This window comes from Ailuropoda melanoleuca, chromosome 7 (assembly GCF_002007445.2).
Source record: "Ailuropoda melanoleuca isolate Jingjing chromosome 7, ASM200744v2, whole genome shotgun sequence".
NCBI classification, from domain to species: domain Eukaryota; kingdom Metazoa; phylum Chordata; class Mammalia; order Carnivora; family Ursidae; genus Ailuropoda; species Ailuropoda melanoleuca.
The window spans coordinates 36,248,134-36,266,977 of record NC_048224.1 but is presented as its reverse complement, the minus strand read 5'-3'; the positions used below and the strand labels follow the sequence as shown (position 1 = coordinate 36,266,977).

The 18,844-nt window shown below is 45.1% G+C and overlaps 1 long non-coding RNA gene across 1 annotated transcript in view; it reads right to left on the bottom strand.

The window, feature by feature from the left end:
* Nucleotides 1–1,130: 1,130 nt before the first annotated feature.
* The window catches only part of LOC105236351, a 103,002-nt gene continuing 85,288 nt past the window's right edge, over nt 1,131–18,844 (bottom strand). The window contains exon 4 of the long non-coding RNA XR_002142133.2: nt 1,131–1,229. This is a non-coding gene — a long non-coding RNA (uncharacterized LOC105236351). The remainder of the gene's footprint in view (nt 1,230–18,844) is intronic.

Here is an 18,844-nt window from a genome sequence, read left to right as displayed (position 1 = left end):
ATACTGCGTACAGCTGGTGTTAATTCTTTAAATGTTTGGTAAAGTTCTTTAATGAAGCCATTCAGGCCTGGATATTTTTTTTTCTTTTTAGTTTTTCAAGACAAATTCAATTTCCTTAGTGGTTAAAAAGGTACTGAATTGATTTCCTTTTGAGTGAATTGTGGTACTTAGTATTTTTCAAGTAATTGGTCCATTTCATCCAAGTTGTCAGATGTATGTGTATAGCTTATAGTTTTCCCTTAGTCTTTTTTGGTTACTTTCAAGGTCAGTAATGTTACTTCTGTTTTATTCCTAATATTGATAAGTTGGATCTTCTCCTTTCTGTCTCTCTTTCCCAATTTTGCCAGTCTTGCTAAAAGTTTGCCAATTTTATTGATCTTTCAAAAGAACTAGATCTTTGTTTCATTTATTTTCTCTATAATTTTTCTGTTTTCAATTTTACTGATTTATGCAACTGTCTTTGTTATGTAATTCCTTACGCTTGCTTTGGATTTATTTTGGTTTTTTCCCCCCTTAGGTTCTTGAGGTGGGAGCTTAGATTATTGATTTGAGCCTCCTTCTTTTCTAATTTATACTATAAATTTCCATTTCACATTGTTTAAGCTATGCCCCACAAATTTTGATAAATTGCATTTCCATTCAGTTCAATGTGTGTTTTTTCATTTGGTTTGGGTCTTTTGTTTTTTGTTTTTTGCTTTCAAATTTCCCTTGAGAGTTCTTTCTTCTTTGACCCATGGATTATCTAGAAGTGTGTGGTTTAGTTTGCCAGTATTTGGAGATTTTTCTCTTATCTGTCTTTAATTTCTACTTTGATTCCATTGTGGTAAGAGCACATATTCCATATGATTTCTATTCTTTTCATTTTTTAGAAGTTTGTTTTATAACCCAAGATATATTTTGTGTATGTTTTGTGGGCTCTTGAAAGGAATATGTACTCTGCTGTTGTGGGGTTGAGCGTCTTCTAAACGTCAGCTGCGTCACGTTGGTTGGAGAGTGTTTTCACAGGGTACAGGTTCTGTGCTGACAGTTCTCCACTCAGAACTCCAATGATACGAATGTTAGATCTTTCCTTATAATCTCACAAGTCCCTGAGCTTCTCTTCATTTTTTTTCAGTCTATTTCCCCCATGTTGTTTAAACAAGGATTATTTTACTTCTTCCTTTCCTCCGTGGATGTCTTTTATTTCTCTTTCTTGCCAATTGCTCTGGCTAAAACTTCCAATGCATGAGCTGTTAAGAAATAAAAGAATATTCATATGAGGGATTGGATAAAGGTGGAACCTCAGAGAGGCTGGTAGAGCCCCGGACATAAATCTAAGTAAGGTTGTAAGGCTTCTAACAGAAGTCCACAAGGCTGGGCCCTCAGATGTCTACACCCTCATTGCAATGGTGAGCTTCAAGAAGACTGCAAGGAAAGCTGCTTATCTCACATGCTGGTACAAGGTAGAGGAGAAATTTCCCTTAAGACTTCAAAACTGCAAGCTACTTTCCTATGGGTTGTACCCTTACCTGAACCAATTTCTACATGGAATGGTATTCAGTAACAGCTTTGAATTCTAAAAGTCTTAAGAATTAATACAGATCTGTACTCTAGGTTTTCTCAAATCTGAAGAATCTGAACAAACAAGAACAAAATCCTCTTTCGATATTATTTCCTCTTCCTCATCTCTCTCATTGTCTTCCTTTCATTCCCTACCTGGGTATCCCTACCTGAGATACCTGGGCACCTCAATGCCATGCTCCTTTCACCTTTCATCATCCCCTTCACTATTGGGTCATCCCATCTTGCCTCTTGATCAGCAGTGACACCCAGAATTTCTTGCACCTTATGTTGGCTATGCTGAGCTGATCGAGGATAACTAGAAAATCCCCTGGCTCCATGCTCCTAATTCTGTCCCCTTCCATGGAAAGGGAAGAACACAGAGCCCTCAGTGAAGTGAAATTCTTCCTTATGATTTTTAAGTTTTTATTATGAGTACAATTTTCACTTTGTTCAACAGGAAAATCTAAGCTACCGTGTCAATGAAATAACCCCCACAGACCAGATGGAACCACATACAGATGGAACCACACTAATCGTAGACAGAATTATACTGCCTCCAATGTTGAAGATCATTCATGTGCTCCCCTGAGCAGTCTAGTCAAGGCAACACAGGAACCATGAAGGAAAGGGATATTTTACCAGGGTTCTTGCATGGGAGGAAGAAACAACATATCATTGTGAAATGCTTTGATACATTAAAGTATCCCGTGAAATGCAAAGGTGCAAAAGATGTCCCAACCATTGCCACTTTGGGAGAATTCCAGAGTACCAGGAAATGTCATGTCCAGGAATACCTGCAATTATAAGGGCTAGTAATTATCCCTGCAACAGTCACCAGATGTCTCATGCTCGGAATTACAAAACTTCTCATTGCTGTAATTAATTAGCTTCACAATGACATGGATGCACTGGTTCATGGGGCTTCCTTTCTCGGGGTCACTGGTATGCTAAGATGACCTAACACTAAATTGTCATTTTTGTCACAAAAACATCACACAGAAGGTGACTAAATATGAGATTCGAGTTCAGCCACATGCATGGGGAGGCTGTTCATGAACAATCCTCGCAAGAGCTGTGTTGATACATTTCACAGATCCGTGAGTTAATGCCCCCAGCAAGCTAGGAAATTGCCCCATGTCTGATGTCGGATTCGAGGCCTTAAACCCTGTTTCTCTGACTCTAAGGACTGTGCTCTTTGCACTGGCCAACTTGGAAATTAAAGCTGGAGCAGTGAAGTAGGGCTCCCCACAAGTGGGGGAATTTTGCAGGGTCAGTAGAACTACATCATTGTGGTCAGAGTTGTAGACCTGGTTTGGGGCAATTAGCCTTCTCTGTGCTAGTGTCCTAAACTCCCAATCCTGCCAGGGTTTAGCCAACTTGGTCACAATAGCAAATGAAAAAGAATTCGTGAATGACTAACAAAATTAGTAATTTCTCACAGGCCTATGGTATTTCTGTATTTAAAATTTTCCTTCCTATGTATTATCCATTTTTCATCTCTAAAATAGGATAGTATGGGTTTTCCCTTCCTCACTCTACAAATAAGGAAACTGAGGCTCTGACAGAGAGTGTGCTATGACTTTCCAAGACCACACCACCAGTAAGTGAAGGAGACTGGAATTGGAACCCAGGGTCCCTGACTCCATGCTCAGGGCTCTTCTTGCTACCCCAGCACAAACCCAGTCTCTCCCAAATGCTCAAAATACTGTCATAAAGCCCTTAGTTTCTCAAGGGGCAGGGGCAGCATGTGGGGGGGGAAGCCATGCCTTTGTGTCCTGCCAGCTGAGTCTGTGATGTCCGCGATCACCCTGGCACCCACCTAGCCTCTCACACACTCCTTTCCCTAAAGCAAATGCCAAAGTGGGATGCCAAATGCCTGATCTCCGGGTCCACTTCCTCAGGCACTGACCTATGTAAGATCACCTGCGAAAAGGCTGGAGCCTCACCCATGCAGCATATGTGGGCATTTGCTGGTCGTCTCCAATGCCTGGCACATACTTATAACTCAACAAATGGCAACTCCAGCCAAGACAACTCTAATTATGACTCTGCACTTAACCAGCCAAGTAATCCAAGTAAGCCGTCCTCTTCTCTGGGCTTCTGATTCTTCCACTATGTTTTCAGACCATGAGTTGGTCTTTAAACCCCCAGTCAATGCCTAGATTTCATTATTTTGTGCATTGTCTTTCAACACACTGGAATGAATGAAACTGGAAGCTCACCACCAGGCCCTGCCATATGTTTACAAGTCAGTGCTGGAGGGCTAATACACTGGTATTTGATACCAGCCTGGGGTCTTGGCTGTGATAGCAAGCAGGGCTCCGAGATGACTAACACTTGGTCACCACTGAGCAGATTCCAAGTAGCAGGTCAGATTTGGGAAGCTGGCTGGATAAATATTAGCCTTTATCACAACTCAAACAACCCAACTGCCAAACCAAAGAGTTCTTGAGGAGGAATTGTATTCCCCCTTCCGCTCTGGAGCATGAGAAATCACAATGCAATTTTGTCACACTGCCCAGCAGATAACTGTCTTTTCCAGATCGTAAATAAAAGTGGGCACCACCCTATGTGTTTAAAGATATTGCACACCTCTGCTCACTCTCCCTTCAGGTAAAGAGGAGCAGAGCTGGATCAACAGAGAGGCACGGACAAGAAACTGGAGGTGGGTTTTGCCTCTGGCCAACCTGAGAACTCTCATGATGAAAAGGCCAGTCTGGAGAGTCTGAAGGATTACTAAAAGATACTGCGAAAAAGTCACATGAGGAAAAAGAAGTTTCCCATATCATGCTCATGGCAAAATTCCTTTCCAAATTTAAAAAGTTGTGTCAACACCAAGCATGGGAGTTGGAGAAGTGAGGTAATCATCTGGGTATTTGAAGTCAAAATGTCTTCCCCCAAATTACTCAGCTGAGACCAGAGAATTTCCGTTCTGAACTACCTTGACAACTATCTTACCTTCATGGCTCATATTTGTACAGTTCTTTACAATGTTCAAAATACAGCCCAGAATGACTCTTGTTCAGAGGGTAGAACATGACGACAGTCTTCCTAAGTGACAGAGAGGAATCCTAATGCCACACTGGCATCATGGGCTCCAGGAAGTCTGTAACCTAATAGGAGCTAGGTTTTATTGACAGAGAGAGAGAAAGAGAGAAAATGTGCATTACTTCAGGCCCAGAGTGTCTAATAATCCTTTTGGATGGCAGTCAGCTTTGGGCCATAAATCACCAGGGCCAGCATCTCTTTAGGGAGATATTTGCAACAAGCTTTGGGTTAGAGAGAATATAAATTTTCTGGAACCCTGAAAAAGATGAATAAGCATTTCTTTTCTGGTTATTCATGCAGCGTGCATAGCTCTCTCTCCTGAAATAAAACAGGACTGTCAGCCTCACGTGCTTCGCTCTAGGTTTCTGGAAAGTTTAACATGTCAGGGTCCAAGAGATATGCCTCTCCCTGTAGGGTTGGTGACAAGCAGCCATCCTACGGTGGAGATTGTCAGACACAGAGGAACAAGTTAGAGCCAAGTGAGAAGCCATGTAGGGCTCAGCGTGGCAGGAGAAATAAGCACTTCTAGCCACGTGCATCTCCAGCCAGGACACCCTGAGGCTGCAAGATGAATTGGAAGAAGAGAAGCTTCAGACCGGGAGAGGCCATGCCTGCCCTCAAAACAGATACTGGACTAGGGAGTGCAGACAGCTCTGCACTGCTTGCTCTGAGACTTGAGGCCAGCTCCTTCTCTCTGTGTCCAGAAGGCTTCAGGTATAAGGTGACAAAGTAGATTCAGCTCAGCAATCCAGGCCTTGGGGAAACCTCTATCATCAATCAATCAATCAATCAAGTCAATCTAATGCACAGTCAGCGAACATTTGCAAATGTCGGGCCCCGGGCTTCACTAGAGTTACAGGACGCCATTACACACGAGAGCTCCCTCCAAGAGCTCCCGTTTAGTGCCTGACACAGACCAGTGACTTACTGTTGAAAAAGATGCCAACAGATGTACAGAAAAGGGAGGAGATGGGGGGAAATGGTGCCGAACTGTCTGTAGAGGAGGAGGGGGAAGGGGAGGTCTGGGGCCGGAGGAGGAGGAGCAGCAACTTTTGGGGGAGGAAGGCTACGAACTGGACTTGAAGGACCAAGCAGAATGACCAGCACGAATAAAGCCTGTGGGGAGAAACATGTTGAACGCTGTGGCTGGAGCATCTGAGGACAGTCCCCCATCACCAGGGCTGTGTCTCTGGTCCCCGTCCCATGTCTACTCACAGTGACCCTTCTTGCCACTCAGCTGCGCTGGCAGCAAGGAAGAGGAAGCCATGGAGCTTCCTGCTCCGAGCTCAGGCAGAGGCACTCTGGGCAAGGAGTGAGCAGAGAGCAAGGCTCCTCATAGCAGCACTGCGGTCAAGGAGTGGGGGCACGGGAAGTGGTGTTTTGTTTTGTTTTTAATTTTCTGCTTTTTATTTTATTTAATTTCACTGCATCTATGCTCATGCATAGGCATAAGTTTACTTGACTCCAGAAGTGTGTTTTTCTCTTTTCCTTCTTAGCCTGGCTCCGCATCTCTCTCCCCTCTCCCCTCATCACTTCTGCAATCCCCCTCAGACACACCATGTTCACGACCATGTGAGTCAGGGTCCTTGCAGGGAACAGATGGTGCTCTCATACCCAGTATTCAAGGGGATTTCGATAAAGGGACAAATTTAAAGGTGTGAGTAGAGTTGAGAAAATCTAGCAAGAGATGGTGAAGCGAGAGGAGATAGGCCTCTAGGCTTGAAGAGTCAAAGATAAAGATTAGAAGACAAAGTGAAAGGTTGTATGGAGCCCCTCTGCCCCCCCGCCCAGGGGCTGTGATCTTCAGCAAAGTGATGGCACCGACCTACAGCCCCCACCACTGGCAGGAACGGAGCGGGGGGACTATACCCTGACCTCACACGCCTCCCTCCTTCTCATCATTTGCTGCTACCTCCCATTCGCCACATCAGCCAGAAGCCCAGGGGTGCACTGGACCGGAGACGCAGCCCCTACGGGTCAGGCTGTGGGGCGCACCGCTGGTGGGGGAAGGGTGGGGAACGAATTTGGGAGGTAAGCTGAAAATACCCGGCACAGCCTGACGTGCGCTCTTCCAAAGATTTCGCTGCAGACATGTAACTCTCTAGATATCTGTATATTCATATACATCATACACGAGACTTTTCGCATTGTTTTACAAAAAAAGGCATATTGCATATGCTTTGCTTATCTTGGTTTTCTCATGGACAAATCCTCTGTCATCTCATTCTTTTTTTTCCTCTTTAAATAGCTGCAAAATGTCCCATAAGAAGGATGAGTGATCAGTTACTCAGTAATTCCCTTATTTTCCAGTTCTTCTTTTTTGTCAGTATAAGCCATACTGCAAAAAAAAAAAAAAAAAAAAAAAAAATCTGTAGATCTGTGCCATTATGTATTAGCAGTTTATTTATGCTGTAATTTCCCAGGATGCAGATGGCTTGGTTTAAGAGTTTATCCGAGAACCTCTGTACCTTCTTCTGGGTTTTGTTATAAATCTAAAAGTGCTCTAGAAAAATATTCAATCTTTTTTTAAAAAAAAGAGTATATGTGAGTCTGTATGTGTATTTGTGATAGACGTGGTCAGAATGCAATTATGCCATAACTGTTTTCCAAGTCCTCTAGAACAGGCAAAGGGGAAAATGACCCCTGTGTCTCCATTCACATGTCACCTCCTCCCAGAGGCCATCCCTGACCTCCCCACTCTGTACTATGTTCTGTCACTGTCCCTAGTCCAGCCCTCCCCTTCTACATGCCCACCCCATCCCAAGACCACGAACTTTCATGGGTTATATGTTGTGTCTGAGCAGCCTCTAAACCTCTGACATCCAGCGGGGAGCCGGCAATATGTTAGATTCCACGTTTGTTCAATGAGCGAATGAATGAACGGAACAAAGGGGACAAGAACCTTCCACGGGCCTCTCTGTCTTCCCAAGGCTGGGAAAGCAACGTGGATTCAGGACCAACGCTCTGTATCTGTACCGAGTATGCTGTCAAATCCGACATCCTCTAAGGTCCACTTCCTGGGTCCTGAGCTGGGACAGTGGGACAGATAAGGTGCCTGTGGGGCAGAGCAGACCTCACCCAGGGAAGAACATCAAGTGACTGCAGAGCAGGCCTTGCCCAGATACAAGGTGCGTGTCTCCCTTACTGGCAAACAAGTCTCCAGCTCACTAAAAACCTTTGGGAAGCCTTCTGGGTAACAAAGCCTAGCTCCAGGTAAGAATAGGGTCCCCCCCACCCCACGCCCCACCTGCCCACCCCCCAGGCTCCTTAACTCCCTTCTTCCCCTCAGGCTACTCCCTGCGGCGCTGTAGTCTTAGGCCACCAGCTGGTGAGGCTGTCTGCAAAGTCCTGCTCAGAGCTGATACTTTCAGAAGAAATAAAAGGAAACGACAAAGTAACAATGATGTTTCTATGCTCTGCTCTTCCCCAACAGGAAAAGTTGTTTTGAACTTTTTTATGTATTTCCTTTTATGTTTTTTCTTGCATTTTAGTATGTGTCTTTCCGGTGTCTCCGTGAAGTCTGGCTACATGGTTTTCTTCGGAAAGTGCATTTGTCCTTGCCCAAACTGTCGGTTTCATTTCCCATGGGTCTGAGCTGAGGGTTGGTATCAATGGTTGTGAGCTGAGCCCATGTGCGGGCTAACTGCAAACAAACCTTTGCGAAAGGGACTGGCTTTTGGTGGACTGACTCACAGGCTGTAGTTGACTCCACTGGCACCCTTTGCCCCTCAACTCCCTGGAAAGATGATGTTTGGAAGAGACAGAGGAGGGTAGGAGACTGACTCTCCTGCCATCAGTAACAGGTGACATGAGACATCACTGGGTGGAGAGGATGTTCTCATGCAGCCAGACTGTCTGGTGGAGGTGATACGTAGGGTTGGGGGTAGGATGTGCTGGTGGGGACGGGTGGTCCACCGGAAGTGGCTGGAGGTAGGAAAGTCACAATCTGGTCATCTAGGGGACCCAGGGCATAGCAAGGGAAGGGAGACCAAGTTCTAGCCCAGGGTTTCTCAACCTTGGCACATTTCACATTTTGGACTGTAACCTAATCTCAGATGTGGCATCCCCTCGGGTTTGCCAGATTCTATTTGTTAGAAGCAGCTCGCTACATCTAGGGGCGGAGTTTACACAGGCATGGATGCCAGCGGGCGGGGATGCGGAGGAGCAGTTTTGGAAGCTGACGACCCCAAGGACTTATCGGAGCACCTTGACCTTGAGAACCACTCCCACTAGGAAAAATGGATTCCTTTGTCAAGGTGTGGCCTGTGTGGGCAGCTAGACCAGACTGGCGGTACAAAGAGGAGTTCTGAAGTTGGCCTCCTCCAATGTCACGTGCCCCCGTCTCCGGGTTTAGCTGTACGCCTTCACTCGGTCTGGCTCATCCCCTCATAACGTGTATGTTAATGTCCTGTCTCTCATCCTCGGCAGTATCTCGGGGCCCGGGACAGAGCTAGTGCTGACTCTGTCGTAAATGAAACTAAACTTAACACTTGCCATCTATTGTTCTAGCAAGGGGACAGCGACGCCGCTTTTTCCATTAGACTCAGCTTTCTTTGATGAGAAAGCTTCCCACTGGGTTGGAGTGGTATGAAACGCCAGCTGGGTGGGGCTTCAGCAGGGAAAGGCCCTGGGCCCAAGGTTGGGCACAGTTGTCTTGGCCTTTCCTGAGGGGACACAGAACATAAATACCAAGCAGGAGTGCCTCCATTATTGAGATGGCTCTATTCTCAAAGGAATAAACATTGAATGCCTAAATGGTTTTGCTTTGTTTTGCTTTGCTTTGCTTTTTTGGAAGGAAGTTCTTCCATCCTTGGAGTGTCGAGTAGTGCTGGAAAAGGACTTCTTTGAAGAATTCCTCACCCCTTTGTGGTGGATACTGGGATTGACTTTTCAACCTCCATTTTACCCTTTTTACACTTGAAGAGGCAAGAGGCTGGACGCCAGTTAGATGCATTCGTATGGTTTGAAAGGCAAAAGTGACGTGGAGGTCATTGCTCTGGCTTCGGGCGGTCGCTACTGCTTAGGCAAGGCTGGGATTTTCCTGCAGTGGGTCTCAGTGTTTATCCTCCGGGCTCCTGGGTGCTGGCAAACAGTGGTGGTCCTGCCAGCTTCTTGATAGGACTTGCTGATTCCCGGCCTGCAGCTTTGGGCAGCCGTCCTCTGGTCCCCCGCTACAGCGCTGTCCCCCCTCACACGCACTTAGCGCCAGGGGCGCCCTCCACAGCAGCTCCCCCGTTGGGTCAGTTCTGTATTGCTTGGAAGTCATCCAAGAAGCCTAGCCTAGAACCTGCTCCTTCAGCCTTTACGAGTATTTTGTAAGCAATCCATTGTTTATATTAAATCCCATCCTGCTTAAAATAACTAGAGAGATTTCCGATCGCTGTACTTCAACTGACGGTTACATATTCTGTCATCCGAAGTCCACCATTTTAAAGCCCTCCCTTTGGAACTCGAAGCTATTAATTTGCCACTGTCTCCGACATAAACAAAAATAGAAAGATTCCAGGAAGTATGGAGCCTCGGGTATCAGCCCAGCCCAGGGCTAACTTTCTTCCCTGGGACTGGCCCTCTTGACTCGTGAAATGACTCTCTTTCTTGTTTTCTCCAGCTGTGAACTCTATACTTCTCGTAGGCTATCTTGATCTCAAAGGCAGAGCAGGAAATGTGATGGACTCCAAGCTTCAGGTGCCTTCCACGGAGGGTCTATGCCCATGTCCCAGGGGGCCCACCGGCTACTCGCTCTGCCCATGAGCAGGGATGCTTGCAGCTCTGCTTTCGGACGTGGGAGGGAATCTGTCCCTCTTGGTAAGACAAAACCAGCAAAGTCAAAGACAGAGAGCAAACGAGTCTCCACATTTTTACCTGAAAACAAAGCTGTGTCCTAAGTTTCTTGGAACACTTGAAAATACTAAGAACGGACATAAAGGCTGAGTTGTCTTAGGGAGTCAGGGAGTCTCAGAGAAATGGCCAGCCAGCCCTGAGTCCCAGTCCACACTCTACCGCCTACAAGAAACACAGCCTTGCACACACTGCTCAGCCTCTTTGGGCCTCAGTTCCTCATCTATAAAATGGAGCTATCACTTTGTAGAGTTAGTGCAGAGATCAAATAAAATTATCTGACTCCTAATAAATGTTGAATGGTAGTTCCTTTCTCTCAAGTCCATCTCCTAAGAATGGAGCCAATCACAGCACCAGGTTCAGATTGCTAGCGTGCAGGAGATGGAAGGGGCCAGCATGGTGACAGGCAGAGGGATGGCAGGCAATAAATGTTTGCTGAACTAATGGATTAATTGCTGAAGAATGTAATTTAATAATTTTACAACCCCCATGAAACCCAAAAGCTTGGGGCAACTCGCCAAAGTCACATAACTAATTGGTGACAGGACCAGGAATCAACACATAAAGCTCACTTCCCAATCAGTCTTCTCTGCCCAGACTCATTTTTTATAAAGCCATATACAGTTCTCAAAGTGATTTGTAGGCAAAATAGCATTGATTTATGGAAAGCAAATCGTAAATTATTCTCAAATACTCATTTCTCAGCATCTGAGACTCATTTTACATGAAGCAGGAATTCAGATTTCCTATTGAAAATCACTTCAGGGACCAAGGATTACAGATCCTATTTCCCCAAAGCAAATGTTCCCCACCTCTCCACATCTCACTGGAAATAAGATGCTGGGTGTGAGCAGAGCAACGCGCTGGATGCTGGAATGTGGAGGGGAGGGAGGGAGGCCTTTGTGCCCTGTGCTCTAACAATCATTCAGAAACTTTCTCCTTTCAGGAAGTGAGAGGAGTGAACTTGAGGTCTGGACAAGGACACCTTTAGTGATACAAAAATATTGTGAGTCGACGACCTGAACTATCATGATTCACCGTAGCAAGTCCCATTAAGCAAACAGTCACAGAGAGAGAAAGAAGAGAGGGCCAAAGACGAGAAGCAACAAACACTCCAAGAGCAGGAATCACGAGGTTCAGAGAACGGGCAACTCTAGAGAAAACTGTCATTGATTGTAAGTGAAAACGGTCCAGAAGTTTGGGAATAATAGGATCATCGGACTGGCTTATTTTTCTCATCTGTACCCCACGTATCTCTTCTCCCTGCAACTCCCAAGGCAGATTCTTCTTGCGGATGAATTAGGCCGGGTGAAGAGAACAGGATTCTTGCCTATAATTTTTTCAGCATATCTAGTTGATTTATCTGTTGATACTGCTGTGTTATGGCAGTTAAAACACTGCAACATTAGAACAAGCTGGAACAGACTTCGGGCATTCATAAAAGCCATATGAAAACCACATGTAGGAGACGTGGGAGAACCGGTCCAGATAAGAAAGTGGATGCAAACATTTGCAATCCTTTGCTCAAAGCTGAAGTCAAGCAGAGTACTTGGCTGCAGAACTGTAAACACCACGGTGGAATTTGGGAATCATCACCTTGGAGGTTCCTGGAGAGGAAGGTGGTTGTGCCCTGGGACAGGTGAATGGCCAAAGCGAGGAAGATCAACACCGTTTCATGCTCCCACTGGGAGGACCACTACTGCCCAACAGGAAGTTCGTAACACTCTTCATGTCCAGTCCCACCCACTTTGAATCTGTGCCCCTCTCAATCTTTTAGGGAGAAATTGGAGACTTTTGGTCATTCTCTGGCTAGGAAACCAAAATTTTTTTCATTTTCTTAGGAGCTAGCCTGGATGGATTTAGTGTCAGATTGTAGGTAAACTCTGTTGGTTGCCAGGTCTGTGACCTTGGGTACAAATTTAAAAACCTTTCTTCAGGGTCCCGATCTGCAAAGTGATTGTGATAATCACTCACTCACATACTTCAAGGAGAGAAAGAGGAAATGTTTCCACAACAGGACAAGGAGGCTGGGACTCACCGTGCAGCGTTCCTGAAACTTGGGTAATATATAAACTTTTGTACATGGGTGGGGGGAGCCCTCCTCATAGAACCCTAAAAAAATGCCCTCAGACATGGGACATAGTCTTTACTTTGAGATCTGCAAACTAAGCAACGAGCGTCTGCTTTTATATATTAAGAAAAAATGCTTCCATTTCAAATGATCACTAAGATTGGTTAAAGCAGTTTTTAATGTAAACAGGTAAAATGAGATGCTTTTAAAGATATCATCAAAGCAAAAAACGTAAAATATTTAAAACGGTGTAACCCTGGGCTCCCCAAGGATGAAGCACGAATCAGTCCTTGCTTGAACAGCACCGACAGGGCAGTTAGAGAGGCAGAAGTCAGATTTTAATCCTGGCTCTGCCATTTACTAGCTCTGTGATTTGGGGCAGGGAACGTAATCTCTCTAAAGCCCCCATTTCCTCATTTCAGATTACTGGGCCCAAAAGTACTGATTAAATGTGAGAAAACCTCCCGGAATCCTACTCTACAAATGAAATCATAAGGGAAAGAAATTCTCATCGAGGGGTCGTAAAGCAGAGGGTCAGAGCCAGCTGTGCAAGCTCGGGCACACCCCTGACCCTCTCTGAGCCCCAGGCCCCTCCAGGAGGCCAGAGGGCGATCATCTCTACAACCCTCTCTACCTTGCAGAGCTGCCTGGAGGGTCAGAGCGTCTGTGTGAAGGAGCCTGCTTGGGGAACAGGGAAGCACCACACAGAACAGAACTTCTCCTGGAAACAGGACGCTTCAACGTTGCTCAAGGCTTAGAAACCACCATCCGTATCTGGAAAATCGAATCCATCTTGAGGTTAAAGCTCTGGTTTATGATCCTCTGCTTCTCGTGCCAGCAATGAGCTCAGCCGAAAGTGCCATTAACTGCCCGCTGCTGGGGTGGGTTCCCTGTCAAGATCCTTTTTATCAGTCAGCTGGCTGTGAAAAGCCAGATAGTGCTTAAATACAGCCATTACCCAGAGAGCGCAGCAGCCCTGCTTCCTGAGGCTCTGTCACAGCCTGGCCCTCTCAAGACCAGCATAAAACTCTCCCAAGGTCCAGAGTGATTCTGGTCACCCTCCCAGGCTGCCCTGCAAATCACGGTACCCAGAAGGAATAAGTGAGGGGCGAGGGCCATCCCTGAGCGGTTTACCTGCTCATTCCCCAGCCTTGCTCACTTCCTATCAGTGAGGCCCATCTGATGATGGACTAGGCTCCAGAGAGGAGAGCCCAGAGCCATCTCTTTCCAAGCTCCTAGAAATGATCTGAGGATAGTCAGCTCATATTTCAGCCCCTGTTAATTCAGGTATCACCATGGGCCAGGAGCTGGGACACGAACTTTTATACAACATTGTTCCATCTTCACGATCATCCTGAAATGTTAGAATTATTATTCATTTCACAGCAGGGTGGGGGGAGGAGGAGAAACCAATATTCTCCGCAGAGGCCCTGCCAATGTGACACTGCTGGGTCTACAGCATGGGTTGTGACTTTTATCACTCTGACCGTGGCTCCTCAGAGAGGGCCCCAGATAGGAGGAGGATGGCACTAGTCCACACCACCCCAAACTGTGCTGTGCTCTGGGGCCTCCCTGTCACCTGATCTTGGCCACAGCTTCCTCCAGTTTAACTTCTGTCCATGTGTAATTGTGCCTGTGGGTTTCATTGATAGAATACATGTGTCTTCTCTATACTTCATGAGGTGCTGGATACCTGGGAAGATTGTTCTTAAAGTCATAGAGAACACTGTGAGCTCTTCACCCAGACTTTTAGTCATTTTCTGGATGAAGCAGGTGTTGTACTAACACGCAGTGAAGAGCTGCTGACAGTGTCCATTGTGATCTTGATATTGGGGTTCCGGCTGATCCTATCCACCTGCCCTCGTACAGAACAAGTTGAGGTCAGGAATTTGGTGGTCCACCATGATCCACAAACCATGATATAGAGTTCATGTATCTCTCTGCCAGCTCCATGCCTTCTGGCTGTGTGATTCAGGGCACTGGCTCTTTAAACCTCGGTCTCTCTCTAAAATATAGCTGGTAGTCCCTACCTTACCTTATAGGACTGACTGCTGTAAGGATTAAGTAAGAGAAAGTATGTGAACACATTGGCACAGCGCCCAGGATGTTGGGGAATTTCAATGGGTGTCTACTCCTTCATGCGTTCATCTTGAAAACCTGGTTAGGTTGGCACATGTTGTGCCACTGCTGTTCACAAAGAAGGATCCAACAGGCACACAGAACAAGAAGGGCTTCACTGCCCATGGGCAGACCTGTGGGAAAACCTTCATCAGAGATGCTGAAAAAAATTGTCTCTCCTAAGAAAGCTATTTAGAGAACAATCACCAGTAGGTATTCTGCATCTGACCCCCAAAACAGAAGAAACCCAAGAGCATTGCCATTTGTAGCCAACTGCTTGCTTGGATAGCAAGTGTTGCCGTGATTATTAACCAAGTTTCATTGGGATGGTTAAGCAATGGCAATTTCCAAAGGAAATTTCCTGATTGCCAGGAATTGGTACCTTGATGGGGAACTGAATCTCACTATCTAATCCACCTGGCCCGTAGAAGATGACTGCCAATAGTTGTCTTTTTCAGATATGGAATAGACATCCAGCCAGATGAACTTACTGACTGAAGCAAGTGATACGATCATTAAGTCCATGGAAGAGCTTCTTCCAAGAAGCCATACATGCTTCTCTGCTCATCCTCTTGTCAATTTCCAAGCAGATTGTGACCTTAAAAGGCAGGCAGAATTTTATCCAGGAAGAGAACATAGTTTTACTTCCAGATCCTTGGACTTAAGGTTTTGATTGTGATTCCAAGTTCCACATGTTCCTTTTAGTACTCTGTATTTGGTTCATTCAAACGTTTGAACAAAAAGTAGAGTGAAAACAAATGGGCTGGAGGATCTTAAGAGAAGGATAAAGTGCTGTGGGAAAACGAATGAAAGAACAAAATACAGATGATGAGGAAAAGGGAGGCAGCATTTAAGATACAACCTTGAAAAAAGGGTAGAATTTGGAATAAGGATTTTGTCCAAGACAGCAGCACTACCAAGGGCTTTGTGGCTTTATCTTGAAGCAATGATGAAGGAAGATATCGTTGACAATCCCTATAGCTACACTGAGATTTGGATAACTTGAACAATGACCTCATAGTAGCTTTACATAGTAATAATTACGACCATTTAGTAAATTACTGAGATTCCAGCGTGTTAGTGGACACCTTACAGTCTTGGCCAATTTCACCCTTACACTAATCCTGAAACATTTAGATTATTATCTCCATTTGCAGATAAGAAAATAGGCTCAGAAAAAGGACATGACTTGCCCAAGTTCACCTAAGTCGGTCAGAGGAGAGCTAAGATCCAAACCCAGATATGTCTGACTCTGAACCCAAGCTCTTTTCATGGGGTTATCTTATCTAGTAAAGTTCATAGGAAGGGTAAATAAAAATATATTACCCAGAATTGTTCATCTTTAACAGGGGAAAAAGTGAAGTGTGGTAGAGACAGTATTCACTAAATATTCATTTCCTCCTCTACATTTCCCAGCATCCCCTGCAATTAGTCCGGAGCCATGTGACTAGTTTTGGCCGATGAACTCTGAGCAAAACTGACATGTGTTATTTGTAGGCTGAGATAATTAAAGGCCAGTGTGTTCTTCTATCCTTCTCTGCCCCTGTTTACCTGGGAGGCCACATAATCCAGTTGGTGTAAGGACAAGATGGAGGAGAGCTTCTAGTCCTTCATGAGATTTTATGTACATGAGATATAAGTCCTCGTATGTAAAGCCAGGGGCATCTGCCTTTTAGAGATGTGTTTTGGACCATAGGTAAACAGAACTGGATCAATCCTAATGGTTCATGACTCATCTTGATCATTGGTCCTTGCACGGCCCACTTTTATTTCATTTACTATTTAGTTAGTTATTTTAAAGAATGTATGCATTCATGAAACCACCTCTCTGAACTTTAAGACCTTGACAATAACCTTCCTCTGACTACATGGTCCTTCTACTAACTCCTTCCCCTGCCTTCTGTCACACATAGCAACCATCCCCCTAAATACTGTATTCTTCATTTCTTTGCTTTCCTTAATATATGGTTTGATTGTATCTATGTGTATTCCTAAAACGTGTGTGTGTGTGTGTATGTGTGTGTGTACATAGTTTCTGTTCTCCCATCTGCAAGACATAGTTATGAAAATTAAATCAGACCAGGTAAGTTGGGTGCTTAGAACGGGCCCTGAAGTAAAGCAGGCACTCACTTAAATCCTAGTTTTCCTTTTATTTCCCTTTCCTCAGTAGTCAGTTTTCTCAGAGACATTTTGTTAAAGGAGCAGTGTCATAGTATGATTTGAAATAGCTAAGGAAAATTACATAACCTACCAAAGCAATATCACTAAGAAAATGGCAGAATCTGTATCAGAAGGAATAAACACTTCAGGTCTAAGAAAGGCTTTAGCTTTCTACATGTTTGTTTTAGCAAAAGCAAAAATCTAACTTCTTGCCTGGTTGGAGAGCAGAAGCTCACAGGATAACTAATACTGCATCTCCTCTGGATGCCTGGGGGAGGTGGTCAGTGACAGCAAGGACACAAGACCTTAGAGGAAAGTGGACCTTGCCAGGTTAACCCTCCTGATACTCTGGAAAGAGAAGTCAGCTACAGATTGAAAGGAGACACATTTTTAAATGTGGGAGAGGAAATGCTGCAAGGGAAGGTAGCTCAGAAGGGTGAGGAGGTTTCCCCAAGACTTATTTCAGATAAGAATAAATAATAAGTTATTCCTAGGAGGAGCATAAATGTTGAGAGCAGCTGAGAAGGATGACTACCTGCCAGGTGGCTTATCCAAGGATCTTACTCTTTAAAAGCAAGGCAAAAGAGAACTGTTAAATGTGGAAGAGTAGATTAGATCAGCAGACCCACACAAAGAATACTTCAGACTTGAAATTCTAGCCCAGAATCCCCACCACCAGTCAATGGGGTGACCCAGGTGAGTTTCAAACAGTGACTTTGATGAGGGGAGAGAGAAAATTAGGTAAGTGGATGGCAGGCTTTCAGTCAGGGAGAAGATCAGGCTAGGGCTGCTCACTGTCCAATATGGAAGCTGTCGCCACACTCACCTGGGTATTTTCTTAGTCATTGCTTATAGTGAGACAAATAATTTTAATTTTTTTTATTATTGTCACTGATAAGATCCACATAATAGGGTACCTACATATCAGAATTATTCCAGGTTGTTTAATTCCTTCTCTGCATGAAAAGAAATGACAACCCAACCTTATAAAGAATTTTTCATAGCAATCCTACCACAGGAGCATTTCCACATAGCTGCCATTGCTACCAAATGCCACTCCCCCTTCAGAGCCACCCACAATCATCCAGCTGTATAACAGTAGAGCTCGAAGGGGCTTCAAGGCTAATCTAGTCAGAACCCTTCAATTCCCAAGAGATAAATCTGGAGATCAGATTTATCGGCCAGTGAGGATCAGAGCAAGGATCAGATGCCACGTTGCCTTAGTCCATTTGGGGTTGCTGTAACAAAATACCACAGACTGGGGGGCTTAGAAACAGCAGAAATTTATTGCTTATAGTTCTGGAAGCCGTAAGTTCGAGATCAGAGGGCCAGCATGGTTGGGTAAGGACCGTCTTCTGGGTTTCAGACTTCTCATTGTATCCTCACATGGCTGAAGGGGCAACGGAGCTCTCTGGGGTGTCTTTCATAAGGGTATTAATCCCATTGGGGGGGTCCACTCTCATGACTTAAGCACATCCCAGATACCATCAGATTAAGATTTCAACATACAGATTTGGGGGGAACCATAGCACACGTCTAAGCCTTCCATCAATCTTCCATATCGTGGTCCTGATGTTAGAAGAACACAAGTATTTGCATGAAGATTCCTCCTTCTCACCCTCAAAATCAGATTAGAATGAAAGCCCAGGTAGGAGAGGACAGAAGACCTAGAACCCACTGGCCACCAAAGTCAGCACCCTCAGTGGGACTGTCCGAAGGGGGCCTTTGCAGTCCAATTGAACAAATTTCTGTTGGGAGACTTCTGTGTGCAAGTCATTGCACTAGACATGGCTGGTGCCTGTGAAGATCTTAAAATCTGGTAAAAACAGAAATCTACAAATGTCTCAGAAAAAGTTTCTCATCCCCTCACTTTACATTCATACCAGATTCTGTTTTGATTCTAAGTTTTTGAGTGTTTGGATATGGAGGGCTGGCAGGAATCGAGGGAAAACATTTTCCCATTCTGCATTAGTTTTCGACATCAGAGCACAAGTTAGTGTGGAGATATCCAGACAGGGCGGAAAGGGCATCCTGGTCCCTGGCAATTCTGAGCTATGTAGTCTTGGG